Here is an 18,558-nt window from a genome sequence, read left to right on the forward strand (position 1 = left end):
AAGCTTCCTGACAATCAGACGTCGATTTGCCCGCACCAGGGTGTTGATTTTGTCGACCTGTGGGTCGTCAGTTGACGTGGAAGGACGTCCAGGACGTTCATCATCTTCAATGGACTGTCGACCATCCTTAAAACATTCATGCCACTTGAAACATGCCGTACTCTTCATAGCAACATCACCGTAAGCCGTGTTAAGCATAGCAAAAGTTTCAGTTGCAGATTTTCCAAGTTTAACACAAAATTTCACAGCAAGTCGTTGCTCCTTCAGGTCATTCATTCTGAAATCCGCCAAACGAAAAAAATCGCACTTCACTTAAAACCGCGTAGCTAATACACAAATGAAGATATCTGCAATCGGGAAATGGCGTCGTAATCAGCTGATCTGTGCAAACCTAGCGACACCAAGCGGATTCCCCTGGAACCAACTGGAGCCGCGCAATTCAAACAGTCCGCGTATTTTTTGAACAGCCCTCGTATAAGATACCAGCGAAGTTGTTTTTTAATTTTATTTCTGGTTCAATAATTAGGGAATATTTGTGATCTCGAGATACCGGTGTCACAAGTACTTTCTTCAGTTTGTAACTTTTTACGCTACCTGAACTTCTTCACGCTAGGTCACGTGTATGAACGAAAATAAAGAAAACTTTACGAGGTAACTCGTTTGGCAAAGTAGTTTGTGCTGGGCATCCTTGACCCCTTCTACTACCTACCGTAATTCTACCGGTTCAGGAAGCGCTTGTATCAAGTTCTTCCTGTTTATATTTACTATGACAAGTGAACCCTTTCCGTTACCCTTGCAAACAAACTTGGTGTGTTGTGTTTTTTTTAATAACAGGAGACTTATAAAAGATTGTTGTTTTGAATTAAGCACAAGGCTACACAATGGGATATCTGGTCTCTGCCCACCACGGTTATCAAACCCGGTTTTTAGCGTTTAAGTCCGCAGACATACCGCTGAGCCACTGGGGGACCTTGTGAAAGAAAATACATAGAAAATAATACCATTTCTAGATATCCATTAATTATTAAACATAATTCCTCAGACAGTAATCCTATTTGTATCAAGTTTTCGCGCAAAGATACACAAGGGTTATTAAGGTTAGAAATCTGGAGTTTTGAACAAAGAGAATGGATGGAAAGCAGCTCGCCAATAGCACCTATCTCAAAATACGAACTCCATGATTCAGAGTTTGGGACGCTAATCACTAAGTCACGCCTGGTCTTGATTGAAAAGTGACGAACAAGTACTGAAAGTACTAATCCAATTAAATGAAGTAAATTGTATATTTTAACATATGTGCTTTCTATTTAAAACTATTAGAAGTTACGTGTGGAAGAAGTGCTTTTCATTATTGGTTAAATCACAGCATTGACTTTTCCTTTCCTTTTACTGCTTAAGTTAATGTTAGCACGACAACTACGCTATTTAAGTTGGCATTGTTATTCTGAACAATATTCTGCTCAAACTAATATTGTTAGCTTGACCACTATGGTGTTTAAATTGATATTGTTTGCTCCGGCCATTGTGCAGATTCAGTCCTCAAGTGTTTGTTAAAGAAGAAATCACCTAAAATTAACAGTAATATAAATAACAAGGAACATTCAAATCGAAAATTTTTCCAGGTGAGAAATATTAAATATCGAATGATACGCGCTCGCACAAAAGTCAGAAAAATTAATATGAATTTTTACAATAATTATAAACAATTTTAACACCGATTTTCAGTTCAACTCGAAATTACTGGCCTTTAGAAGCGTATTAAAAGACTGGAATTTGAAGGGATAATATCAGCTACGTTATAGCGACAAACATTTGCTATTGGCATATAATAATATATGCCATTCTATAATATGGCTTTCGGTTATGTATCACTAGAGGTCGTCGCAATTGATATATTTCGAGAAGGTTTATTTAAGCAGCATTCCATAACCATGCATAATGTTTATTGTTTACAAACTTCGGTTCGAGGGCTTGTTTGAATGGGAGGAAATGCTAAGTCGGTTATGAACATTTGCTTGCGGATGCATTACAATTGTGCTTGCCAGCGAAACAATATTGCAGTTAAACTAGATTTTCCCTGTGATTCCGTTTAAGCCCCGTTCATCTTAACGCTCGTTTGTATAATTATATATCTTAGAAACTACGTGCATTTGTAAATATAGGCATTCCAAAGATACATCCGCGCCTAAAATATATTTTTGCGTGGATAATATTATACTTGTTATTATTATTTGGTTGATGTTAAACACAAAGTTATACAATGGGCTATCTGTGCTTTGTCCACTGCGGGTATCGAAACCCGAATTTAATGTTAAACACCCTCAAATGTTTCGCAGATATTTTAACATTGTGAAAACATGGCTGTCATACTTAATAGCGATGTGTATTATATCAGTACGTGGTATTCAAGCTATCAAACGCTAACAGCACTATTACTAAAAACCATTTAGTTTAACAGTCTGCATGACCATTGGGCTTGTTATAAGAGTTATCCCAAGGCTCGAAACGTAATTCTGCTAAATATATTCCGAACTTTCGAGTGTTCTACGTTAAAAAAATAGTGTCTGCCAATCTTTTGTTATTTGGTTCCAAGAACAAAGCCCTTGTGGTGACCCGTGTTGCTGGACAGCTGCCCTTCCTCTCTCTAGTTGCTCAAAACTGGGACAGATATGCCTGTCTATTTAACCCACGTATACATAAGTGTCATTCAACTCTAAAGTTCCAGATCCAGCCAGCATAAGAGAAGGAAAGAGGAGAAAAAAAAAGTTTGGTCATTCTTTTTGTGTACTTATTATAATAACACATTAATTATTTTCTCCAGACAGACTTTATAAATACAGAAAATGTAAACAGTTGTGTAAGATAATGTTTGTTTTGTTATCTCAAAATCTAGCCTTATTGTTACTTGTTTCTTTTATTACACTTATATATTCTCCACTTTCAGTCTGTAAGCTTGATTGTAATTTTGGTTTTAGTCCTACTGTTGTTTCACATAATGTTACAATAAACTCATAATCACGTCGAATTATTTTCAATATAGTGTAAGATATCTGTAAACATAACAAAACAACGTAGAAGTTTGGTGTAAATAAGTTAATCAAGTTTGTTTGCCTGCTTCCGGCTTTTGAAAACGTAGGCTTTCATTCACGTGCACAAGCAAGAGTCTGACGCATAGCGTAACTGTCACGTGAGTCGCCAAGCGGGTTCTTGTTGTTTGATGGTTTAAACGGTGGCGTGCTATCACTATTAGCAGTCTTGAGTCGCTGGGCGCCAAAGGTTTCTCGAATACTTCTGTTTATTGGACCAAAACGTAACGGAGAAATCATTTCTTACCCAGTAAAGAAACTCCAATTCCCGTTTGGTGCGACGTTTTTAGAAACCTGAAAAAGGCTTTCTCACATGGTAAGATTTTACCTTGAATTCTTCGTTTGTCTCAGCTACAGTCGCTTGAAGTTAATAGTTAGCGTTATTTAAATAATTCGTACGTACATGCACTTTCAGTTTGCTGGAGTCTTAAGTAATAAGTTCAAAGCACGCATTTTATATGATAAGGTTACGTTCAACACTATGCACACGCTGCCATCATGGCTGTAAGAAATGCTCGCAAGCGAGTTCTATCACAACAGAATAGCCCATGGCCTGTATTTTCGGCCTTGGGCTTTTTTCTTCCCCACTGGCCCTAGCGCCGTAGAATAACCGACACCTAACACCCGCTTTCAAGGGCTCTTCCCCCATTTCCTTCCCCTATATTTGCTTGTTGTGAACTTTCCGTGGCATGATTTCTCTTCTTGCTCGGTTCGAAGTAGACAATACATTCAATGTTTTGTTTGTATTTCACCCACCAATACTATAGAAGTACGATATTATTGTAATGTTTCTTCTGATTTTTTTTTTTTTAATTTCGCGCAAAGCTACTCGAGGGCTATCTACGCTAGCCCTCCCTAATTTTGCAGTGTAAGACTAGAGGGAAGGCAGCTAGTCATCACCACCCACCGCCAACTCTTTTACCAACGAATAGTGGGTTTGACCGTCACATTTATAACGCCCCCGCGGCTGAAAGGGCGAGCATGTTTGGTGCGACCGGGATTCGAACCCGCGACCCTCAGATTAAGAGTCCAACGCCTTAACACACTTGGCCATGCCGGGCCCATGTTATTTTGAAACGGTGTTTATCTAGTGAAGGTATATTCAACAACTGATACTATTATCGTCATTAATAGATTTGTTAAATGGGTTTGTTTACTATCGCACATGGACAAGTTTCGAATGTCGACGCGTGCTCGTGTTTAACTACTTCCAGCCACGAAAATATGTCGAGAATTGAGAAAAAATGGATAAAGTATAAATAAAAACTGCATACAAAAATTTGAAATATTAACAGTATGAAACGTTGAATATGTGTACAGAAGATAAGGGTTCATAACAAGAAATGTGACCTGCATGCAAAGTTTCATTTAACAGTTCTTGACTGGTTTAGTTAAAAATTATGTTGCTTGGCTACTCTATAAAGATATACTAATTGTACGTCAGGCTTAAGCTTCTTGTATTTTTCATAGTTAATTATAGGTAATACTTTAAAATCAAACCTTTGTTTTTAAAACGTTTTGCAATGTGCATTGTGTATAGTTAGCTTTGTAATTGATTTCTAAATAACTTGACAACTAAAATTTTTTTCAATAATTAAAATCCATTTGAGTTTATGTTGTTATATTTTTAGTGTGTTGAAAGTGCTGAGGTTAATTATATGTTATAGGAGCGATCTCTCGTGGTGTTATTTGGCTGCTTTATGGCTCTCGTGCGCAGTCTAATAGCCACGATTACACTCTTTTTGCCTAACACGCAGGTTTAATTATAACTATCGTATGCGACAGACGGTTTCGTTAAATTGTCTGCATCTTTTCCACTGCACGTGAAAATTGACTTCAATTACCATGTTTACGCAGAACAAAAGCATAAAAGTTCACTGTAGCAAGGAACAAAGAGATATGCCCAGCTTCATCATCATTGCATTTTGTGTCAAAAGGTTCTCATTCGTAACCAAAGCTTTCACGTTGTGCCCTATAGTTTTATATCATTTAACAATCTCGCTGTATGAATATTTATCTTCAAGAAGAGAAGTGACGTACGTATTCAGCCATGATTTCTCGTGACAATATTGCGTTGTCGATTGATTGTTAGTTAGTCATAAATGAAATATATAGATATTTAGTCACTCAAGTTGTCACTCGTGGAGGCGTGACTCGCATCTACAGCGAAGCAAGTTAAAGACTGTTTATACAAAATATTATTAAATATCACGACAGTTTTTTATGATGCATTTACAAAACCGCCTTTTGTTATAGTTTATTTTATTAAGAGCTTGTTTGTTTGAATTTCGCACAAAGCTACTCGAGGGCTATCTGCGCTTTATTAAGAGCTTTAAAGTTGTTTTTCTGTGTACTTTTATAAATCATATCAGGACCAAAGTAATAGTAAAAAACCTTTACTGCCTGTATAACGAACTTTAGTTACTACGTCACGTTTTATAATGGATATTTTAACGGTGTAAAGCTGTGTTTACGTAAACCATGTTCTTGGTTATACAGGAAATGAACTTCTATTATTTCTCTTTGCTCGTTAAAGATCAGCTAAATGGTTTTCGCAAAGTTATGAAAGTTAAGATTTTCTTTTTTACTTTAAAGCATCAAAGAAACATCCATACTTTTTAAGTTTCAAATTAAACTTTCATCACTGTTAATGACAAGCTAAAAAGCAAATGTAGAAATTATGACTGCTTAAGAGGAGGTGCAACAGATACAACAAAACAAAGTCAGTTTTATAAAATATTTAAAAAAAAATTCAATCTTGAGTGAAACTGCTACGTTATATTATCAAATAATATGAATAGTACTGTGATGTTGAAATTAAAAAGAACAATCTAGAAGTACGTTAATGTGTATTTGAAAGTGTAAGTGTGTAGTAACACCAGAATAAAAAGAGTATAATCTAGAAGTACGTTAACGGATATTTAAAAGTGTGTCGTAACACAAGAATAAAAAGAGTATAATCTAGAAGTACGTTAACGGATATTTAAAAGTGTAAGTGTGTTGTAACACCAGAATAAAAAGAGTATAATCTAGAAGTACGTTAACGGATATTTAAAAGTGTAAGTGTGTTGTAACACCAGAATAAAAAGAGTATAATCTGGAAGTACGTTAACGGATATTTAAAAGTGTAAGTGTGTTGTAACACCAGAATAAAAAGAGTATAATCTGGAAGTACGTTAACGGATTTTTAAAAGTGTGTTGTAACACCAGAATAAAAAGAGTATAATCTGGAAGTACGTTAACGGATATTTAAAAGTGTAAGTGTGTTGTAACACCAGAATAAAAAGAGTATAATCTAGAAGTACGTTAACGGATATTTAAAAGTGTGTCGTAACACCAGAATAAAAAGAGTATAATCTAGAAGTACGTCAACGGATATTTAAAAGTGTGTCGTAACACCAGAATAAAAAGAGTATAATCTAGAAGTACGTTAACGGATATTTAAAAGTGTGTCGTAACACCAGAATAAAAAAAGTATAATCTAGAAGTATGTTAACGGATATTTAAAAGTGTAAGTGTGTTGTAACACCAGAATAAAAAGAGTATAATCTGGAAGTACGTTAACGGATATTTAAAAGTGTGTCGTAACACCAGAATAAAAAGAGTATAATCTAGAAGTACGTTAACGGATATTTAAAAGTGTAAGTGTGTTGTAACACCAGAATAAAAAGAGTATAATTTGGAAGTACGTTAACGGATATTTAAAAGTGTAAGTGTGTTGTAACACCAGAATAAAAAGAGTATAATCTAGAAGTACGTTAACGGATATTTAAAAGTGTGTCGTAACACCAGAATAAAAAGAGTATAATCTAGAAGTACGTCAACGGATATTTAAAAGTGTGTCGTAACACCAGAATAAAAAAGAGTATAATCTAGAAGTACGTTAACGGATATTTAAAAGTGTAAGTGTGTTGTAACACCAGAATAAAAAAGAGTATAATCTGGAAGTACGTTAACGGATATTTAAAGTGTAAGTGTGTTGTAACACCAGAATAAAAAGAGTATAATCTAGAAGTACGTTAACGGATATTTAAAAGTGTGTCGTAACACCAGAATAAAAAGAGTATAATCTAGAAGTACGTCAACGGATATTTAAAAGTGTGTCGTAACACCAGAATAAAAAGAGTATAATCTAGAAGTACGTTAACGGATATTTAAAAGTGTAAGTGTGTTGTAACACCAGAATAAAAAGAGTATAATCTGGAAGTACGTTAACGGATATTTAAAAGTGTAAGTGTGTTGTAACACCAGAATAAAAAGAGTATAATCTGGAAGTACGTTAACGGATATTTAAAAGTGTAAGTGTGTTGTAACACCAGAATAAAAAAGAGTATAATCTGGAAGTACGTTAACGGATATTTAAAAGTGTAAGTTGTACCAGAATAAAAAAGAGTATAATCTAGAAGCACGTTAACGGATATTTAAAAGTGTGTCGACCAGAAAAAAAGAGTATAATCTGGAGAACGTTAACGGATATTTAAAAGTGTAAGTGTGTTGTAACACCAGAATAAAAAGAGTATAATCTGGAAGTACGTTAACGGATATTTAAAAGTGTGTCGTAACACCAGAATAAAAAGAGTATAATCTAGAAGTACGTTAACGGATATTTAAAAGTTTAAGTGTGTTGTAACACCAGAATAAAAAGAGTATAATCTGGAAGTACGTTAACGGATATTTAAAAGTGTAAGTGTGAATAAAAAAGAGTATAATCTGGAAGTACGTTAACGGATATTTAAAAGTAAGTGTGTTATAACACCAGAATAAAAAGAGTATAATCTAGAAGTACGTTAACGGATATTTAAAATGTGTCGTAACACAAGAATAAAAAGAGTATAATCTAGAAGTACGTTAACGGATATTTAAAAGTGTAAGTGTGTTGTAACACCAGAATAAAAAGAGTATAATCTAGAAGTACGTAAACAGATATTTGAAAATTTCTAAAGTAGTAAACAATTCTAGTTTTTTATATTTCTATTTTTCTCTTTGAGTTATGTAAATCATTATAAAAATATCTCCAAACAACGTGTAACAAAATATATTTTAGAGACCTGGAAATCATTAAGAATTCACCCTTGATTTTCTTTAACATGGGTAATTATTATCACTCTTAACTCTTACGGAGAGTACTCAGAGGTTAATCCTCAAACGCATTTTTTAACTCGAATAGTATTACATAGGCGTATACGTAGAGTGAATTTGACAGTTTCATTAAAATTACAATGACTCAAACCATATCCACCGACAGGTGACGCTAAACTACTACAATGCAGTGTTGCTTCCTGGTGGGTTCTGAACTGCTTTTTTTTTTCTTTTTTCGAAGATGCAGATAGTATCACAGCTTTCCCTTTAACATATCGTCGAGAGCGAGGACAGCGTTACCTGGCGACTAATTTTCCATGTTTGTTTTGTTGTTTTTGTGTGTATGAGGAAGGTGAAACACGGATACTCCACTGTGATGTCTGAGCTACACGTCTCTGAACAGAATGTGAGAATTTGTAATGACTATTTAAATGAGAAACGGGAACTTAAAAGAGACAGTTCACACAAAATGGTAACTCATGTTATCAAGTAACACGCTTTATTATGACATGATTTTAGACACTTTCAAGTCTTCAGGCCCGGCATGGCCAAGCATGTTAAGGCGTGCGACTCGTAATCTGAGGGTCGCGGGTTCGCATCCGCGTCGTGCCAAACATGCTCGCCCTTTCAGCCGTGGGGGCGTTATAATGTTACGGTCAATCCCACTATTCGTTAGTAAAAGAGTAGCCCAAGAGTTGGCGATGGGTGGTGATGACTAGCTGCCTTCCCTCTAGTCTTACACTGCAAAATTAGGGACGGCTAGCAGAGATAGTCCTCGATAGCTTTGTGCGAAATTCAAAAAACAAACAAACAAATTTCAAGTCTTCTAAAACATTTAATGAATACACTTTTACAGGTCGTATTGTTTCAGATTTTAATTTAGGAGTTATTTTTACTTAAATACTGCTTTCTGAGGTGACAATCAATTTTAGCTGAGATAAAATTTACTCTCATGTTATTTTGTTGACGGAACTCATTACAGTATTTAATTGTCATGCTATTCAAAGGAGCACTAATGCTTGTTTTAATGCCCATATATACATATATAACTAGATCACATTAGATCTAGTTGTTATCGTGGCCGGATTGTGAATCTGATTCGTGGTTCGCTATCCGTTACCACGAACTTCACAATTAGGAATCTTGGGGAGTATTCTTTTTAAGTTGCGCGACAACGTCTCTGTACAACAAACACATATCCTTAGTCAAGATGGGGAATCTCAAAACGTTGACGACTTCGATAGGCCTGAAGCATAAATAACCAATTAGTAGCACTGCGAAGCAGCTTATTAATCCAATGGTATCGTTGATATAAATTACCGCCAACCCTTAAAACAACAACAACAACAAAAACTGGTAGTGCATCTCCGCACATTGCCTTGATACTAGTGTACATGAAAAAATTCATTTTGCACGCGGATTGAAAAGATTAGAAGGAACATTGGTCTTGCGAGTGGCTGTCAAATCCCACTACTATACTATCACACAAGAGTAGCTGTTGACAAATTAACTTCTTTGTAATCTAGCAGTTGAAAATGTTGGACAGCCGTGTCCATGTGGTCTTGTTTAGATTGGCGCAAAATTCCAAGACAAACAAAAATCATTACATAAATGAGAGGATTGCGAACATTTGTGATTATCTGCGTAGGAAATCTGTTCTTTCATATCCACATAATATTACGCAAGCAACTACACAGAGTATATTTTAATTACCATCGACGCGAAGTAAACGTTTGACTCAATAGGTTAAACTAATATTTTTTGTTGTACCTCTTGGGAATATACGTTTATATATATACACACTACGAATACCTGAAGTAACATAGACGAGAATACGATCGTATAGTGTTTTCCAAACTGTGGGTCGCTCCCCCTTGGGGGCTTATTTATGGCTGTGCAGTAAAGGGGCCTTTGGTGGGAGTGCCCAAAAATTAAGACGAGAAAACAAAAGAAATGAAAATGACACTAACCTAACAAAACTGTCACTTTGCCCTAAAAGCTTTTTTTTTTTTCTCTCGCATTTAATCACTTTTTATGAGTATATTTTCTCATTTCAGAAATTATCGAAAACAGGTGTAGAAAATTATTTATTCTGCTGTTATTACTTGCAAACGTTATTTTATTTTTTAGGGGGGCGGAAACTTTCTTGACTTAGAGACGCAAGTATAGAAAACACTACGTTATAGTAAACTAAAATTATGAAGAGATGACGACAATAACCTCAGAAAAATGTAAAAGTTAAGAACGTTTAAGCTTGGCATGGCCAGGTGGTTAAGGTGCTTGACTCGTAATCCTCGTCACACCAAACATGTTCGCTTTTTCAGTCGTGGGGGCATTATAATGTTACAGTCAATCTCACTATTCGTTGGTAAAAGAATAGCCTAAGAGTTGGCGGTGGGTGGTGTTGACTAGCTGCATTCCCTCTAGTTTTACACTGCTAAATTAGGGCCAACCAACACAGATAGCCCTTGAGTAGCTTTGCACGAAATTCAAAACAAACCAAACCAAATAAATTTTAGTTTGGCACAAAATTAAAAACTGAAAGGAGTAAGAGAGTCATTACTGTGATACATATAAAGTCAGTTGCACATTAAACAGAAAAAGTCAAGTTCATATTAAGCATCAATGAAACCCAATGTTTTGAAATTTTAAATTTTACTTTGAAAAACTGTAGCAGTCGATATAACTTAAAAATGGAATACTTTTTTCTATGTAATGCCTAGAAGTTGAGAATATTGTGTTTTTCTTTTGAATTTGAGCTTCAACACATTATGTTCATGAAGCTTTTTTTTTTTTTTAGATACGACTTTCATGGATACTTCAGCTTTTTTTATTCTTATCTTCTTTGCGATCCCTGGTGACTCAAATGTATTCCTAAAGGCTTATAACGTTGAAATTCGGATTCTTTTCCCTTGGCAGACATAGCAATAGCAGCCCATTGTTCAGGTTTGCGCTATAATAAGCAAGCAATACATTTTTTTCTGCTTAGCCTTTCTTCGATGGGTTTTTCAGTTAACAATGTTTCATTTTTTAAAGTTATTTATTAAACAAAATTTGATTCTAATAGTGAATTAAACTAACCTTTGGCCAGTCTCGTGCTTTCTACTGGCTGTGTCCTACTTTTGACATGCGAGGTTCGTGTATCTGAAGATTGATGGTTCGCTCCTCGTGAGTGCAAAATCGTGCTTTGTACTTCGGGTTCAGAGGTGACGATGTTCTCTTCATAAGTTGCCTCTCAGTTCCAAATTAGGGTTGAATTTGAACATATAGCTCTTGTATAGTGTGCACTGAACCAAGAAAAAAAATTATAATGGTTGTTCTTGTAGCATGCGTGAAATGCACGAGTAATATTTGTTTTGCACCAACAGAGCAAATGTCGGCCATTTTCATGCTTCATAAATACCGTTTGTCTCAGTAACAGTTGCTTCTTTATTGTGTAAAAATTGTCTATAGCATTGACAATATGTTCGTTCTTTAGGTAAAAATAATAATTTGCTTTTCAGATTCTACATGCGTCGTAATGCTACTTATTTAATTAATAAATAACGATAATAGTTTTTAATGCATTCTGCATGTATGCAGTATTTCTCAATATTGACAAAATATTATTTGTTGGTGATTTTCTGTGTTTGACTGGGGCTAATCTTAAACTTGTTTGTTGAAAACAAACAGAACAGTATATGTTGTCGTGAATATATTTTGTTTCTTCGTTGCCGGTATTTGCCAAAATTTACACAGACTATCTGCGAAACCCTTTATTTATTTTGAACTAACAGAATGTACCGAACCAACAACATCCACTAACTGCTGCTGCATGTACCGAATGATGCTTTATTTGGCTTGTTTTGGATTTCGCGTAAAATCATATTAAAGATATCTATGCTTATTTAACACGAACGATAGCTTGTCAACGCAGACTGGGATTGACCGTGACATAATAACGTCCCACGGCTGAAAGAGCGAACATATGCAATGTGACGAGGGTTCAAACTCGCGATCTGTAAATTGTGAGAGGAGTAACCTAAATACTAGGCCAGGCTACGTCTCATTGAATTGTATTGGACTTACTGTCTTTGGTGCAGAGCGCTCTTAATTTTCATTAAGGGGACGCGAACAGTTTACCCTGAGACTCTTAGCCCTCGTTAGAAATCACTAAGTCTATACCTGGTACTATTTTCACGCTATTTTGTGGATAAAAAAATCTGAGAGAGGGAGAGAGAAAAAAGCATTTACAGAAGACAATGCAGTTGTAAAATTATGTTTGAAATGCGATTATATAATTCTGTAGCTGATCTGAAAATGCGCTTTTTCGAAATCAGATTACACTAACGGCATTTTTCGTAAGATTAATTCAATACCTCTTTTCTTTACGTTTATGTTTATAATATCTTTATATTTGTCACAGTTTCCTGATGACGAGTAATCCACTTGAAGTAAAAATATATTTCAGGACGGCTGGTATGGATATTAACACTTTTACCAAAAAAAGCGGAGAATAACGTTTCGACCTTTGTTAACCTGATGATGGCCTAAGAAGGTCGATACGTTATTCTCTGCTTTATTTTGGTAAGTGTTAATACCCATACGAGACGTTCTGAAGATACATTGTCACTGTTTTCTATAACAATCTATTGTTAAAGTAAATGTCCTCTTGAATATCTTTACCTGCCACGTGTTGGGTGTCACAAAGATAACCCTAATCTAGTAGTAGTTTTTATTTTATTTTTTGTTGTAATTCGCGCAAAGCTACACGAGAGTTGTCAAAGCTAACCATCCCTAATTCAGGTGTGATTGACTAGAAGAAAGACAGCTAATTGAAAAGTGAGATTGACCGTAATATTATAACTTTCCCACGGCTGAAAGAGCGAGCATGTTTGATAACGTTATTAGGACCCACGAATTAGAGATTGCGAGTCGAGCGCTCTAACCACAAGCCCATTTCAGGTCATCAGTAGCAATTAATGACAAAGTAATGCCACCAGCAGTTCAGCGGTAAGCTTACATACCGCAACACCAAACTTCTGGGCTCGATTCCCTTTCGTGAACAGAATTCAGTTAATTTATTGTGTAGCTTTGCTGTAGAAAAACAAATCAAAAAGTTTTTATTTAATATCATGGAATAAAATGCATTTTTTGCACTTCTTCAAATCAAGAGTGTGCTTTTATATTTCTGTTACGTCGCAAAAGCCTCTTATAAAACTATACGCAAAACATAAATACACAGAACAGAGCTAGTGCTCAGGCCTTCGCTTTATTATTTATGTATTAACTATTTATAAGTTATAAGTACGTTTCGTTTTGATAGGATGGACGTTTTGTAGTAGTAAGCTTGCGAAAGCCAATAGTTCATTTCCAATTAGCGCAAAAACTCGTTCCACATTCTATTACTGAGAGTGCGCTACAAGGGAGGTGGTCAAATCCCACCATTCCATTACAGTAACCCGAGAATTAGCGGTGAGTACTGTTAACTAGATGCATTTCTTTTGGTCTGTTAGTTAAGCATTAGGGTAGGTAGATTTAGTTTGTTGTTGTTTTTTGTTTTGTTCTCAACATTTGAAAGTAAAATTTCGTTGAGTAACTTTTGTGATGCACCTGCTTTTGGGTGTTCGCAAAGTTTGTGATATCTGTATTAGAGAACTGTGTTGAAATGGTACAAAAACTGCTCTACTTCTTAGTTGAAGATTAATGTTAATTACATGATAGAATAAGCAATAACAAAAAATTCTAATTTTGAATTCGAATTTTAGTTTTCTGTCTTCAGTATCTTGGTTTGCTACATGATATGGCTCACACGTTGGCCTACTCGAGGTGAAAACGTGTAATAAAGAAATATATGAACAGACAAAACTAATCAGCCTGTTTAATCAACCTACAAACACCCAGGGAAGTTAGAACTCAGCTGTTTATTAAGCCCTTAAGTACGCTGGATGGAATATCCTGCACGTAAACCAAGGGCATTTAGAAGACAAAGAAAGTATAGTGAAACATGGATGTCCGTATAGTTAAACCGTAAACACTGTTGAGCGTTTAAAAGACAAAAATAAAACTATTGTTAGATTTAACGTTTTACATTTGAGCTACGCCATCAATTTAATTATCGATTTTTTTTTTTACGAACACAGAGGAATACATTAAATGAAATCATCAAAATGAAGCTGGCTGACATTATTGACTTAATTGTTCAGTGGACATTTTTACAATGGTTATTCTCGTATATTAACTCATAGACAAGGTGTATTTATTAAAATCTAATTTTTCATAAGGAGCGATAAATCTATGTGGAATCTTTAAAAGTTTGTAATGCAGATGAGAGAGATTTACACATTGATAAAAATTTATAAAAAAGCGATCTTCATACTCCAAAATGAATAGGATGACTAATGAATCAATTAATGACTGAGAATGATGGCTAATGAATGAGGATGAAGATTGATGAATGAACTAATGAATGAGGATGAAGACTGATGAAGGAACTAATGAATGAGGGTGATGGCTAACGAAGGAACTAATGAATGAGGATGATGGCTAACGAAGGAACTAATGAATGAGGATGATGACTAATGAAGGAGCTAATGTATGAGGATGATGACTAATGAATGAGGGTGAAGACTAATGAATGAGGATGATGGCTAACGAAGGAACTAATGAATGAGGATGATGACTAACGAAAGAACTAATGAATGAGGATGATGACTAATGAAGGAGCTAATGTATGAGGATGATGACTAATGAATGAGAATGATGACTAATAAATGAGGGTGAAGACTAATGAATGAGGAAGATGGCTGATGAAGGAACTAATGAATGAGAATGATGACTAATAAATGAGGGTGGAGACTAATGAATGAGGATGATGGCTAATGAAGGAACTAATGAATGAGGATGATGGCTAATGAAGGAACTAATGAATGAAGATGATGACTAATGAAGGAACTAATGAATGAGGTTGACAGTTAATGAGTGAGGATGATAACGAATGAAGGAACTAATGAGTGAAGATCGTGACAAATGAAAGAACAAATGAATGGGGATGATGGCTGATGAAGGAACTAATGAATAGAAATGATGACGAATCAGTACTTAAAAGAAACAATAAAACGAGACGTGAGGAAAAGGACTGAATTAAATTATGGGGATTAATTCAATTTGAATAATTATTTGTAACTTATATTGATTTTCTTTATATTTTTCAGCATTAAGAATATAATAAGATTGAAAAACTCATGAACGTGTTGTAATGAATGTTTCACGACAATATAAGTCATTAGGACGTGTTGTAATGAATGTTTCACGACAATATAAGTCATTAGGACGTGTTGTAATGAATGTTTTATGAAAATGTAAGTAAGACGTTAGAACATGTAATGAATATTTCACGACAATGTAAGCCGCTAGGACGTGTTATAATGAATGTTTTCTGACAATGTAAGCCATTAGGACATGTAAAAATGAATGTTTTGTGAAAGTGTAAGACATTAGGACGTGTTGTAATGAATGTTTTGTGAAAGTGTAAGACATTAGGACGTGTTGTAATGAATGTTTTGTGAAAGTGTAAGACATTAGAACGTGTTGTAATGAATGTTTCGTGAAAGTGTAAGACATTAGGGCGTGTTGTAATGATTATTTTAAGAAAGTGTAAGTTAGACGTTAGAACATGTCGTTATGAATGTTTCATGACACTGTAAATAATGAAATAAATTATCTTCTTTTGAACATAAGATAAGTGTAAAGAAAGAATAAGTTTAACTATGACATAAACCTACAATATTTTTACATTTCGTAAGTTAAGAACAAGGTATTTCATATTTGATTATTTTCGTCAGCATCAGGAATGCAAATGAGAAATCATTCTAAACCTTGAATTGGATATAAAATGAAAGCAGAAACCCAAACAAAAGCAGTTGAAAAAGGTTTCTAGCCAATAGGCATCGGAGTAACATTGGAATGTATTAACCTACATTAAAAGACCTTGAGAAACCTTGCTTTATAGCCTTGTTCCATTAACCTTCGCACTGGTGCCAGTTGGACAGGGTTTTAAGAGAAACAAGCCTTAGAAAAATTTAATAATTTTACATTTCACCAATATACCGCTGATGTACACACAAATGTAGATACGTTGAAACAAACTGATTTACTTATTCGAAGACGTTTTCCCTTCCAAACGTCGTTTTGGTAAAAGTTATTAAGTGTTAGATACCTTTCGTGTGGCTAAATCTAGCGCATTTTTCTCTGCTTTATTTTCAAGCGTCATTGTTGAATGATAGACAGTCTCTCGCCTGGACAAAGACATATTTTACAAACCTTGTTTCACAGAAATTGCAGAATAATACATAGTCTCTCGTGTAGATAAGATCCGTATATTGCTTGTTTTACATATTTTGTAAGCCCTGTTTTGCGGAATTTATCACATCGTATTTTTCTGTCATGATAATAAACAACCAAACATTTTTATATATAGACCACAAATCATTTGAATCTACTCAACCTAATGGTCGACAACTTTTGTTTTTACTTTTACTTTTTTTTAACACCCTCTCTCAGTAAATATATATTATATAACTTGTTTTAAACCAAGTGTTATTATTTAATCTCTGTTAACACAAATTTTTTTGTATAATGTATATTAAAATGTAAAGATCTCCCGCCGAGACGTCGGTAAATCTAAGGATTTGCAATGCTAAAATCAGGGGTTCGATTCTCCTCGGTGAACACGGCAGATAACTCGATGTGGCTTTGCTATAGAAAAACGCACACAGCCGTAAAATCGTATCTACTGTGCTACTTAACTTCTCTATAAACTAAACAGCTGTGTCTTTGATTAAGTGGTCGTACTAAATGTCTATTTTTAATTATTTGAGTTCATGCAACACAGATAATTTTATTAAAATTTTAACATTTGTTTACGTGCATAGGTACTTGTATACAACATTTACTAAGCAAAACAAACTAGAAATAAATCCCGCCAAAACTCCCTTAACTTGTAAAGTTTTGAAGTTACACCTTTATCACGTGACGGGAATTAACCTACAAATAGGCATGTATCTTGTCTGAGGAATTTGTGTCTTTTCATCCATGAAAACCAGTAGAAACATAAGTAATGTTAAAACTTAAAGAAAACGTAATAACTTGTTGAATTAAATAATTAAAGATTGTGATTCTTATAATTTCTGATCACTTCTTGGAAATGTGCACATGATACTACAAACCGTAATTTTAACAGCCGATGAAAACATGTTAATAAATACATTATATAAAAACATGCTTGCCCTTTCAGCCGTGGGGGCGTTATAATGTTACGGTCAGTTTCACTATTCGTTGGTAAAAGAATAGCCCAAGAGTTGGCGGTGGGTGGTGATGCAGCTACCTTCCCTCTAGTCTTACACTGCAAAATTAGGGACGGCTAGCACAGATAGCCCTCGAGTAGCTTTGTGCGATATTCAAAAAACAAACAAACCATGTAATATGTTTTCAAAATATGCCTGAAAACAGGCAGTAGTTCTAAAAGTTTCGCGAGAAACATAATTTACTAAATCGGAAAACGTCCACACATTCCCCACCCCCATATTTTTAAATATGCAGAGGTGCCAGTTATTCGGTAATTTTCCAAGGTTCTGGTGTAATTTAAAAATCAGTGTCTATGTACTTGAAAAAAAGATGTACCTCTCTTGAATATTTAAATATCTAAATAGTTTGAAAAGTGTCTGATTGGAAGTGTGTACGCAGCATGTAAATAATACGGTGTACGTTTTCCATAATTAAACATAAAATTACAGGACATATTTATTCGAAAATTTAGTACAAAATGCATGTTTCTAGTTACATTCTTTCGTTAACAGGAAGTATCCAGCTGTGAACTAGGTTAAGCCTTGTTCTTAGGTGGTCACTCAGGGTCAAGGCTAATGTATGTGTTTGTCTGTGTGTGTGACCAGTACTTTAGTAAGTAACCTCCTGAACAGACGTGTAGACAACACTTATTCTCATTTTTTTGAATAAGGAAGTCTTTCTTTTTAAATGGGTAATCTTACAGCACTTGAAGATTTTCGTAGCAAAGACACTTTATGAACAGAATTTTGTTGTGACAAGGACATTAGACACAGTTTTTCCTGGCCACTAAGCTAAGAGATTCGTTTGTTGCGTCTAATTCTGGCTTAATACACAACTTTTGGTTTTAGTTTAATCTATAAATATACATATGTTTCATGTAAAACTTACGTGAAGAGACAGTTGTCCGTTTCATCCTCTAATCGTAGCTGAGGAGTTAACTTTCAGTCCCATTAGTTTTTCAGAAAACAAAAACTATTCTGTCATGTGTTGAATGAAGAGAAAATAAGTTATTATCCTTTTGGGAGGTCTTTTAAGGATAAGTTATTATCCTTTTTTCTTTTAATGCTAG

The 18,558-nt window shown here is 34.8% G+C and overlaps 1 protein-coding gene across 7 annotated transcripts in view; it reads left to right on the plus strand.

Moving 5' to 3' along the window:
- LOC143235440 (uncharacterized) overlaps positions 1–18,558 on the plus strand; it is a 203,066-nt gene that overhangs the window by 9,543 nt on the left and 174,965 nt on the right. For 4 of the 7 annotated variants that reach the window (XM_076473601.1, XM_076473606.1, XM_076473602.1 and 1 more), the window contains exon 1: positions 3,211–3,402. The exons of 1 other annotated variant lie outside the window; for it this stretch is intronic. The gene's annotated coding sequence lies outside the window, so the exon portion shown is untranslated. Of the gene's footprint in view, positions 1–3,208; positions 3,403–18,558 lie in introns of those variants that run through there. 2 more of the 7 variants (XR_013019190.1, XM_076473610.1) reach the window with 1 other exon arrangement.

This window comes from Tachypleus tridentatus, chromosome 12, assembly GCF_004210375.1.
Source record: "Tachypleus tridentatus isolate NWPU-2018 chromosome 12, ASM421037v1, whole genome shotgun sequence".
Lineage (NCBI taxonomy): Eukaryota > Metazoa > Arthropoda > Merostomata > Xiphosura > Limulidae > Tachypleus > Tachypleus tridentatus.